Here is a 12,166-nt window from a genome sequence, read left to right as displayed (position 1 = left end):
GATGATTATCATATCTACTATTGTGGACAAGAATCCCGTAGAAGGAATGGAGTAGCCGTCATAGTCAACAAAAGAGTGGGAAAAGCTGTAATGGGATACAATCTCAAAAATGATAGAATGATGTCAATACGAATCCAAGGCAGACCATTCAACATCACAATAATCCAAGTTTATGCACCAACCAGCATTGCTGAGGAGACTGAAATTGAACAATTCTATGAAGATTTACAACACCTTCTAGAACTGACACCAAAGAAAGATGTTCTTCTCATTCTAGGGGACTGGAATGCTAAAGTAGGGAGCCAAGAGATAAAAGGAACAACAGGGAAGTTTGGCCTTGGAGTTCAGAACGAAGCAGGACAAAGGCTAATAGAGTTTTGTCAAGAGAATAAGCTGGTCATCACAAACACTCTTTTCCAACAACACAAGAGGCGACTCTATACATGGAAATCACCAGATGGGCAATATCGAAATCAGATTGATTATATTCTCTGCAGCCAAAGATGGAGAAGCTCTATACAGTCAGCAAAAACAAGACCTGGAGCTGACTGCGGTTCTGATCATCAGCTTCTCATAGCAAAATTCAAGCTTAGACTGAAGAGATTAGGAAAAACCACTGGGCCACTCAGGTATAATCTAAACCAAATCCCTTATGAATACACAGTGGAAGTAAAGAACAGATTTAAGGAACTAGATTTGGTGGACAGAGTGCCTGAAGAACTTTGGATAGAGGCTTGTAACATTGTCCAGGAGGCAGCAACGAAAACCATCCCAAAGAAAAGGAAATGCAAGAAAGCAAAGTGGCTGTCCAACGAGGCCTTAGAAATAGCAGAGAGGAGAAGGGAAGCAAAATGCAAGGGAGATAGGGAAAGTTACAGAAACTTGAATTCAGACTTCCAAAGAATAGCAAGGAGAGACAAGAGGGCCTTCTTAAATGAACAATGCAAAGAAATAGAGGAAGATAACAGAAAAGGAAAGACCAGAGATCTGTTCAGGAAAATTGGACATATTAGAGGAACATTTTGCGCAAAGATGAACATGATAAAAGACAAAAATGGGAGGGACCTAACAGAAGCAGAAGACGTCAAGAAGAGGTGGCAAGAATACACGGAGGAATTATATCAGAAAGATGTGGATATCCCGGACAACCCAGACAATGTAGTTGCTGACCTTGAGCCAGACATCCTGGAGAGCGAAGTCAAGTGGGCCTTAGAAAGCCTGGCTAACAACAAGGCCAGTGGAGGTGATGGCATTCCAGTTGAACTATTTAAAATCTTGAAAGATGATGCTGTTAAGGTGCTACATTCAATATGCCAGCAAGTTTGGAAAACTCAACAGTGGCCAGAGGATTGGAAAAGATCAGTCTACATCCCAATCCCAAAGAAAGGCAGTGCCAAAGAATGCTCCAACTACCGTACAATTGCACTCATTTCGCATGCTAGCAAGGTTATGCTCAAAATCCTACAAGGTAGGCTTCAGCAGTATGTGGACCGAGAACTCCCAGAAGTACAAGCTGGATTCCGAAGAGGCAGAGGAACTCGAGACCAAATTGCTAACTTGCGCTGGATTATGGAGAAAGCCAGAGAGTTCCAGAAAAATATCTACTTCTGCTTCATTGACTATGCGAAAGCCTTTGACTGTGTGGACCACAGCAAACTATGGCAAGTTCTTAAAGAAATGGGAGTGCCTGACCACTTTATCTGTCTCCTGAGAAACCTATATGTGGGACAGGAAGCAACAGTTAGAACTGGTCATGGAACAACTGAGTGGTTCAAAATTGGGAAAGGAGTACGGCAAGGCTGTATATTGTCCCCCAGCTTATTTAACTTATATGCAGAATACATCATGCGGAAGGCTGGACTGGAGGAATCCCAAGCCGGAATTAAGATTGCCGGAAGAAATATCAACAACCTCCGATATGCAGATGATACCACTCTGATGGCAGAAAGTGAGGAGGAATTAAAGAACCTTGTAATGAGAGTGAAAGAGGAGAGTGCAAAAAACGGTCTGAAACTCAACATCAAAAAAACTAAGATCATGGCCACTGGTCCCATCACCTCCTGGGAAATAGAAGGGGAAGATATGGAGGCAGTGTCAGATTTTATCTTCCTGGGCTCCATGATCACTGCAGATGGAGACAGCAGCCCTGAAATTAAAAGGCGCCTTCTTCTTGGGAGGAAAGCGATGACAAATCTGGACAGCATCTTGAAAAGCAGAGACATCACCTTGCCAACAAAAGTCCGAATAGTCAAAGCTATGGTTTTTCCTGTCGTGATGTATGGAAGTGAGAGCTGGACCATAAAGAAAGCAGACCGCCGAAGAATTGATGCCTTTGAATTGTGGTGCTGGAGGAGGCTCTTGAGAATCCCCTGGACTGCAAGGAGAACAAACCTATCAGTTCTAAAGGAAATCAACCCGGAGTGCTCACTGGAAGGACAGATCCTGAAGCTGAGGCTCCAGTACTTTGGCCATCTAATGAGAAGAAAAGACTCCCTGGAAAAGACCCTGATGTTGGGAAAGTGTGATGGCAAGAGGAGAAGGGGACGACCGAGGATGAGATGGCTGGACAGTGTCTGCGAAGCAACCAACATGAACCTGACACAACTCCGGGAGGCAGTAGAAGACAGGAGGGCCTGGCGTGCTCTGGTCCATGGGGTCACGAAGAGTCGGACACGACTAAACGACTAAACACACACACCCCCCAAAAAATGCTTCAAGTTTTTCTTTCTGTGTAGTTATGCAAAAATTTAACAGTACATGTGGAGCTGTGTGTGTCCAACTGGGAATCGTAGCTAATGCTTATAGAGTTAGGGTGCCCCTCTCATGGATACTTATTCGCCTTCATTCATATACAAACCCAAGCAAACCATTTACATTCTCTCTCGCTAAGTGTTGCTTTTAGTGTGATGCACGAATAGTGTGTTTTATTACTCTTTGGCATTCAAGGAACCTTATGGGCAGGAAATAATAGTGTGAGATTCAGCACAGAAATATGCAAGCAATTTATCTTGGGGAAAATAATATGAAACAGATATTTTCAGTGGGAGGGAGGATCTGGAATTGTTAAAAGACAATAACTCTTGTCAGAGCAGATGCTAATCCAAGAAGGTGCAGTGATGTGATGGCCACGCTGATGTTTCTATATTTCAGTCTCCCTGCTAACCGCAGTTCTTGTCATCCAATTCCTTGATCAGAAAAAGCAAAGCATTCTTATGCGTGCCTCATCTCTCAGACCTATTTGAGTACAGATTTTGTGGAAGGGGAATAGAGAATTGTGGATCTTACTCAGAGAGCAGGAGGCAGTATAGGAAGGGGAGCAAGACAATGAAGGTGAGACGGTAGCGAAGAGATTGATATAGCAATAGCAGTGTGAGAGAGGTGCTTATGGTGCACCATTCTGCCTTCTGTCTGTTGGATGTTCTTAGACCTCTTCTATTTTCTCAGCTCATAGCAGCCACAAACCTTTCAAGTTTCTAATCTTATTCCAGTTCTGCATACTGTGCACTCGGCTTCAAGTGTGATGGAAAATAAGCCACAAAAAGTTAGTAAAACAGGCCATAGAAAGTGCTTTGGTTAAATGGTTTATGTGGCAGGGGGAAAGACCATAACAGTTGTGGTCAAAATGGCTTCAGGCTCCTCTCTACTACATATGGCCCAGATACTTACTGTTAGATAGAGTGAACCAGTTGCCTCAGGTGGCAGAGGATAGAGGGATTTTGCAATGGCACTAATTGTTGGAGGAGATCTATATGTGTGCACTTAGCCTTGGGTGTAATTGAAAACACTGTCCTGTCACAGAGTGTTGTGAGTTCAGCAGAAAGAGAATATGACTGGGTCCTGACCCTCACCCTCAGGTAACAAAGTAGGCAGGACTGGGCTTGTTGAAGATGCCCCATCACCCCCAATGAGCCTCCACCACAAATGGTACCCAACACATTGAGGCAACATCCCCAGGAAATTCTCTATTCACTCTGTGTTTGTGCAACATGTGGATTAGCAGCCATTCAGAGTCAGCCTTCAAGAAATGAATCCCATGACCTTGGCATGTTTTTATTGGGTGTGTGAGTAACTAGAGCAATCCCATCATTGCCAAGAGAGAGAGAGAGAGAGAGAGAGAGAGAGATTAATGACTACCTGAACGCAACTAATTTGCTATTCAGCTGTAACCTGGTATGGTGGGGTGATCAAACACAATTCACAGAAGCTGTTGAGGGAAGGGATTCTAGGCCGGGATGCCTTTGACAGGATTACCACCTGTGCTGATGTTCCTTTGGAAGTCACACACAACAGGGGCTGCTGTTTGTTGTGGCTTCTATTGCCAGTGCTGAATTGTGGCCTGGCAACCCTCATGGGACAAAAGAGAGGCCAGAAGCAGAGGGGATGTGACTCAGCGGACATGGGAGTTGCCATAACGTTGTTTCACTGAACATGTTTGCATTGCCTGTGGTTTCCAGTTTTAAACATAAAAGCTGTTTCATGAGTTAGATGAATAAGCCTTTTGTTGAGTAACGTCTTCTACGTATAGTGGAGAAGAGGAACAGACTAAGAAAGAAGGGCTGAGTAGAGGAAAGATGCATAGCTCAAGAACCTGTAAGGTGGCTCGCTACATACCTGAGAGGCTTTTCCATTTTTCTGTGAGTCCAGGAAGATGGGCAGCTCCTCTGACATGGCAGGTAACACAGCTCTCTTTCTCACTCTCCCTCCCTCCGTCTCTTTTCTGCATGACACAGAAAAAATAACTTCTTATAATTCCTTCTGCTCAGGGTGTATCTGTTATGTTTTGCACTTCCCTAATCCCCCCAAGTCTTAGACAGTATGGCTGTGGGATTCTGGGAATTGTAGTCCAAAAATGTTATGTTTTCAAGTGCTGGAAGTTCTACACATATATTTTAAGCAGAACAATAAAACTCCTCGCCCACCCTAAATTCTGCACATTGAAGTGAAAAACTCTGCAACAATATTAATATTATATAAATCTGTGAAGGAGATGTATGTATCCTACAAGTTCACATGCAAATTCAATCAAGGAGACATCAGCCTTGAGCAAATTCTGAGTTAAGTTGGTGTACAATTTGGAATGATAGGAACAGTAACTGTATTATGAACACAACCCAGCCCCACCTGCGTATAATGAGAAATGCTACTATGCAGTAGTGCTGTGAATCTTACAGTCACTAGCTCTCAGCAAGAAACCAAGGAGGGGAAAACCCTCTCTTTGTAGGAAGACTTTTAAATGCAAGGTTTCTTTCCACCCACCCCCACCCCCTTACGACCGTCTCAAGAGATTTCTTGGATGTTTCATGGTTGTTTTTTCCTGGGAGAAATATTGATCCGTGTAGAATCATTATAATGTCTGTGCAAAATTGTGTATTTCCTATCCAAGGTTCCCTGGAAAGGGCATTGAGCCGCACAGAATCTTGCAGTTCCTTGCAAAAATGGACAGACAAAAAGTAGGGGTGGGGTGGTAGGGGAAGGGGGGCATCAGGGAATATGAGACTGCCATCTTGTTCTCCCAGGGAGCCAATAAATCTTGTTAGTGTGGGGGCGGGGGGGAGTGGTAAGACCTGGGAAATGGCTGAGCATGCAGTGTTCTGCTTTGTTTTTAGTATCCTTTACATCCTTGGTGCAGTAATTGTGTGTTAGGTTGTAAAAATGATAATAAACAAAATTATAGGTGTGTGCAGCTGGGTGGGCAGAAATAGATTACCTCATCCCATGCCTTCCTACAGCAGCCCCTGAAATTATTAGACAGAGAGGTTGGGAGTGAGAGGGAGGGATTTCTACTCGTGGAAAGTACAGCCCCACAATTTCAGTCAACCTTTCTCTCCAAATCCTAACCCATCCCATCTGGTAAGGTGCTCTGATTTTCAGTGTAGCATTTTCAGGGATGGGGTGGAAAGTCTACCTTGTAGGGGAGGGAACACCTACCTCCACCAGATTAAGCCACATGTCTCAATCAGGATCCAGTCCAGTGAGTTGGGAACTGTTGGTGGTAATTTGGCATGAATATGGCAAACCACAAAGTAAGATCAATGGACATAATGACTGACCCTTCTCTACAGTGGTAGGGAAATATGTCTGCTTGACATTCTCCCACATTGCATTTTTAAACCTCACACTCTTTTCATTCAAAATACGTAATTTGCAAACACTTTTTAATTCTTCAGTTACAAACTGCACTGGCCAAATTTAATAGACATAGCTGTTCCCAGCATTGAAATTACCACATTGGGCCATGTACATGTGTTACAGACCAGTGGTCCTCAACCTTGGGCCTCCAGAGGTTCTGGGACTTCAACTCCCAGAAATCCTGGCCAACAGAGGTGGTGGTGAAGGCTTCTGGGAGTTGTAATCCAAGAGCATCTGGAGGCCCAAGGTTGGGGACCACTGTTACAGATGACATGTTTCTTTAAAACTAAATAATAATAATAATAATAATAATAATAATAATAATAATAATAATAATAATAATAATAATAATAATAATAATAATAATAATAATAATAATAATAATAATAATAATAATAATAATAATAATAATAATAATAATAATAATAATATAAAAATAGGTGGCAAGTCAAAGTCAGCAATAACAGAGTTGCATACACAAGGCTTCCAATCTGAGCTTTGAGATGAAAACTCCTAATTCTGGTTCTTGATGGATAAGTCTGTCACTTTCTGTTTTTCTCATATTCATTTTTTTTACTCTTAAATTCTTTATATTCTGAAAATGAAAACAAAGGGCCAGTTTTCTAAAATTCTTACGCAAATGAACTCAAACAAATTTCCTGTTCTTCATCCTCATATGCAGTGCAGTCAATAGCTGTCATCATCCCCCAATGAATGTGGGCCCTTCAGATATGGGGGAAGCATCTAAGCACAAAGAGAGATGCCAGCAGTTTATATTTGACTATACCATCAATTCAGCAATAGGTGGTGGAAAGGGTTTGGCTTCTATAGTAGTAAAGTTTTCTGTAACACACTCATAAGACAAAAGTAGGAGAAAGGCCACCATATGTTTTTAATGAAAATGTCTTAGGTTTAATGTCAATATTAAATGGAAGTATGTTGAGAAAGTCTTCAGATGCCAGCCAAAATATGTGGCTGTCTCAGATTGTGGAATGGGGAAAGAGTATACCTCACATCATGCTGAACTTCCAATGTCCTCAGAACCTGTGAGGGTTAACTATGCTGATGTCCAGTGCAACTGAATGGAATAGTCCTCACATTCCTTCCAATTTATTGTGTAGGAAAGAGACAAGCTCTGCAGTCTCATGCCAGTTGTTAAGGGCTCAGTGCCAGCTAACAATAAGCCAAGACAAGTCGTCCTCAGTCTTTTGCTTAGTGCTGGCATTTAACAGATGAAAAGGATGGGTCAACACAGGCAACTTGGCAATGTCAATGCTGTATTAATGGCATCCTCGACAACCATGATCCGTTGGAGCCATGTTAATAGTACCAGCAATGCCCTTAAAATGAAGCAGTGGCTTCAAGTGACAGATTTCTGTGGTTAGGAAAGAGGAGACTTGTTCAAAAGTTATTACTACTAAATTTATTATTATTCTGTTTTTACTGCCAGGTCTGCAGTGAGGCACGTATGGGATGGTTGATGTGGGTTTTTCAGGCTCTTTGGCTGTGTTCTGAAGGTTGTTCTTCCTAAGAGTGCTGTCCTCTGAAGATGCTGGCCACAGAGACTGGTGAAACGTTAGGAAGAACAACCTTCCGAACACGGCCAAAGAGCCTGAAAAACCCAGAACAACCATTAGATCCCGGCCGTGAAAGCCTTCGTAAATACACGGATGGGATTTTGTTTGCTTCACGTGCCAGAAATATATACCTTGATGTGCAGGAATGCCATGTATTGTCCTACCTCTTAAAGCCAAATATCTTGAGCCAAGCCAACTTCTTGTAATTCCCCAAACATGTGCTACTCAAATGGGCAGCTAACATTTTTAGAAAGAAGGAGAAGAGGAAGGAAAGTAAGAGGACACCACAGGTGTTTTTAAAAGATATGACAAAGTTTCAAAGTCAACAAGCAACAATTAATAAATAAAAAATACAAGCTAAATACCAAGCAGTCACACTGTATGTAGCTATCCAGTTCTGCCTCTATTCTGGTAGAGTGATAGGTGGGGAAATATTCTTTTTCATAGACCAATATGGTTTCTAAGCTTTGTACAGATAATTTTCAGCAGCCTCTCAAAATGGCTGTCAGTCTTAGAGATCTCTGGGACAGAGTTATGAACAGACTAGAGCAATATTAAAATCTGTGCATAGGGAACACAGCTGTTGCTGCCAAACATAGTTTTAACTGCACTATGTGATGATGCTTTGTGTCTCTTGATAGGGCCTCTCATGAGAAATTTCAGAAAGGAAGAATGAATAAGTAGCCCTGATTAAGAGGAGGCTAAACTTCCTGAAAGTTAGATTTCTTCCTCTTTATCCCCTATTTGACTGGGCCCATCCCTAAACTGCTCGAGGTTGGCTTGCTGATTGCTGATGTATAATTTAAAATACTACCACGCACACAGGGGGAATATTATTTTAGACACAATACACGCCCTGAAATGCTTCAAACAGTTGCTCAGTTTTTCCCCTCTGGCTGCTTATTTCTGATTCAGTTTCTCCACCCCTCTTTGCCTCCCTTTTCCATTGTAATGAAGACTCTTGCCTCTCCTTTCCACTACATGGAAGTACTTAAGGCGTGTTCTGCTCGTTATCCTCCTGCCTAGACTGGGAGAGGAAAGTGTTCACATCTGGAGATCATTTCATTGAGAGGCTCATTTCTGAATTCCTCCCTTCCTTTGAAACCCAATCCACAGGACACCTCTCCAAATGAGAGTGGGCTTTTTCCCCCCTCTCTTTTTTGACAGTATATGGGAACTTTGAGAACTAGGGCAGCTACTAGGAATGTTCAGCCACAGAACTGAAGTAAGGATCAAATCCATATGTTAAACAAATCGAGGGGAGGGGGTCTGCAAAGGGGTTTCCACTGAATTTGTAGAGTCAATGTTCAAATTACCGTTCATGCTCTTGCAGCTCTTCAAGGTGTGAAGTTCCATAGGATGATTGCAGAGGTCAATGCCATCATAAGGTGCATTCGACCAGATATGATTCCACTGTACATACTCACTTTTATAAAAGCTGTCTTGCCTGTTGAAATTGAGATGCCGCCATGGGAAAGAGACTTATTTCAATAACACTGGGGGGAAAAAGATTTACTCTTTTTTGATTGAACAAAAGATAATACATGAATAACTAACTGCAGAAGAAGTGGGCTGCAATCTACTTGTTTATGAGTAAGCCTCACTGAATACAATGGGATTTATTTTTGAGAATGCATGTAAAAGCATGTCTTGTTAGAAAAGGTTGCTTTTTGTTTAAAGCTGCAGTGAGTTTACTTTGTAGTTTGTGGATTAATATGAATCATCATCAGCCCTTGGATTACTTCATTCTCGGTATAGCTGGTTATGTGTACATCATGAACTGTCTGAAGAAAAATATTTGTAGAGTTCTATAGAAGATGTGAAGATTTGAATGGCAAATAATTTCAGTGGTAAACCTCATTCTGAGAGAAGATGTTTAGTGAATGTACCACCTGCTTTTCAGGGTTCCTCCCCCCCCCCCCGAAATAATTTCTAGGGCAATTTATAGAAATCACACCAAAACAGAAGCAAATGCACAAAAATATATAAACAACAGGATAAAGTTGTAAGCGAAACAATTAGTCACATGTTGTGATTTGACGTTGTGTTATATCATCAAATCATGTCTGACTGTGGCCCTAAGTAGGTATGTGAGATATTTAAGGAGTGGTTTCATCATTGCCATCTCTCAGTCAATTTCCAATGCTGAGCAGGTCTCCTAAATCCCAGCACTCATTTTATCCACTACATAGTGCTGCCTCTCTATTAACTATACATCCTTTTAAAAACTAAAAAGGTAAGGGAACTGAAAAGGTTGTGTTCTGATGACCCTGGTAGGGTTTGGGGAATTGTGGTTGGGGGGGGGGAAGGGGGTAGTTGCTGATTGTTCTGTGTTTGCTTTTGGAGTAGATTCCCTGTCACCTTCTCTCTCCTTTTTCAATGTTTTTTCTCATATTTATTTATTTAGTTAGTTAATTTTCTCCTGTTTTCTTCCCTATTGGGGACCCAAAGCAGCTTATGAAAAGTGGACATTTTTCTAACGAAAACCCTGCTGGGGAGGGGGCAGGGTGTGTATACTCAAATGCACACAAGGGGACTTTTTCAATGCATTATCTCCTCCCTATGGGCCCTTAGGGAACCAGGTGATTGCCAACCCTGGTATAAAATAGAGGGTATAATAGAGAAAATGCAGGGTACCTCATTGCCACATCATACTAATGGGCAGGTACCTCTAGAGACCCACAGCATCATGAACATCCTAGATTAGGCATCCTTCAGTCTCAAGAGACTGTGGTATATGCTCTGATTAGAGGTCTTGGAACAACGTCTAGTGTGGCTGAGAAGACCAATACGAGAGTGACAATCCCTTCCACATTGAAGACAAATACAATCTGTCCCCTGTCCAGCTCCCTGATTTTGCTGGTTTTGGGACTGCCTCTTTGCCTCAGCCTGCTGGACAAGTGTCTCTTCAAAATGGCAGAGGCTGTGATGCACCGCCTGCCTCCAGGCTGAACACTCAGATGTCAAAGTTTCCCATCTGTTGAGTTCCATTCCTAATGCTTTCAGATCCTGCTTGCAGATATCCTTGTACCACAGCACTAATTCTCCATACTGGAGATATTTTGGAATCTGACCATCAGCCATTCTCACGACGTGTCTGAGCCAACGTAGACATCGCTGTTTCAGTAATGTATACATGCTAAAAATTCCAGCTAGTTCTAGGACTACTCTATTTGGAACTTTGTCCTGCCAGGTGATACCAAAATATGTCAGAGACAACAGATATGGAATGTGTTCAGCTTCCTCTCCTGCTGTGCACAAAGGGTCCAGGACCCACAGCAGTACAGGAGTGTGCTCAGGACCCAGGCTCTATAGACCTGGATCTTGGTACATGTCGTCAGTTTCTTATTAAGCCATACTCTGAACATACTCTGGTCATCCTATTATACAAGCTTTCTGATATTACATCAGACTCGCCTATGAAAAACACACCCACCAGCTGCCGCTCACCTGTACAATTATGGTGTGATAGGAATGTAAAGTGCTCATTCACATACTTGTGTTTTGTTTTGCAAATTCATTTTTAGTGTTCTGCAGAAAGAATACTCTTAATGTACTCTGAAAATAGCAAGAATCTCAGCATTCTTTTCCTTTGGCAGTGATTATCTTTGCTTCCTTTTTTCAGAGCTTGCGAAGTTAAGAGGAATGGTTATAATGACATGCTGCTGAAGTCATCCATAACTGTTTGGGAGTAAAATGGTGCCCTGCCTGTTCTTCTGTTAAACCTGTCACCTGCGGACCAAAAGTAATTAGCAGATATCCTTCTGTTGTCTGGAATTTGTATTGAATATCGGTATTTTATTGCCAATTTTTGTGTGTAAAAAAAATTTTTTAGCCAAACTAGGAGAAATGCTAATTATACAATTAACAATCTCCTTAATATGTCTTCATTGGTCATGTCATACACAAGCCCTAGAGTCTCTTGGAAAAGTTACTTGGTTGTCCCAGAAACCCCAAAGCAGTGTAGCCATTGGACATGGCGTGCCTTCTCTGCGTTTTGGGTATATATTCCAGATATTTGGAGGGAGGGGAGTAGGAATGTCTTTTTTGGAGTTTGCTCTGAGAAACCCTGACCTACTAAGGTCATACTGGCTCTAGGAGTTTGTGCAAGGTAGTTACAAGGACTATTTCCCATCTCAGACTTTTTCTGTCCTTGGAAAATGTGTGTAGCTTTTCTTCAAGCCTCTTGTTAAGTTCTGACAATAATACTCAACCTTGCTTATGTCTCCTTCTGAGGACCTTTTTTACTTCAGATTTCAGCAGCCTGCATGGAGCAAGCCACCACCATTTCAAAATTCATTTTCCCGCAACCTCTTAGATCACCTACCACAAAGAGATGCCTGCGTTTTCCTCCAAGGATTACATGCATCGTTGGCCTCCCTGTGGATAATCCACTCAAGTTCCTCCTCACTTGCTCCAAGGGTCACCAGGGCTTGTGTGCTTTCCTCTGTTGAGACTAG

The sequence above is a fragment of the Pogona vitticeps genome, chromosome 5 (genome assembly GCF_051106095.1).
Source record: "Pogona vitticeps strain Pit_001003342236 chromosome 5, PviZW2.1, whole genome shotgun sequence".
NCBI classification, from domain to species: Eukaryota; Metazoa; Chordata; class Lepidosauria; order Squamata; family Agamidae; genus Pogona; species Pogona vitticeps.
This window is presented reverse-complemented; position numbering follows the sequence as displayed.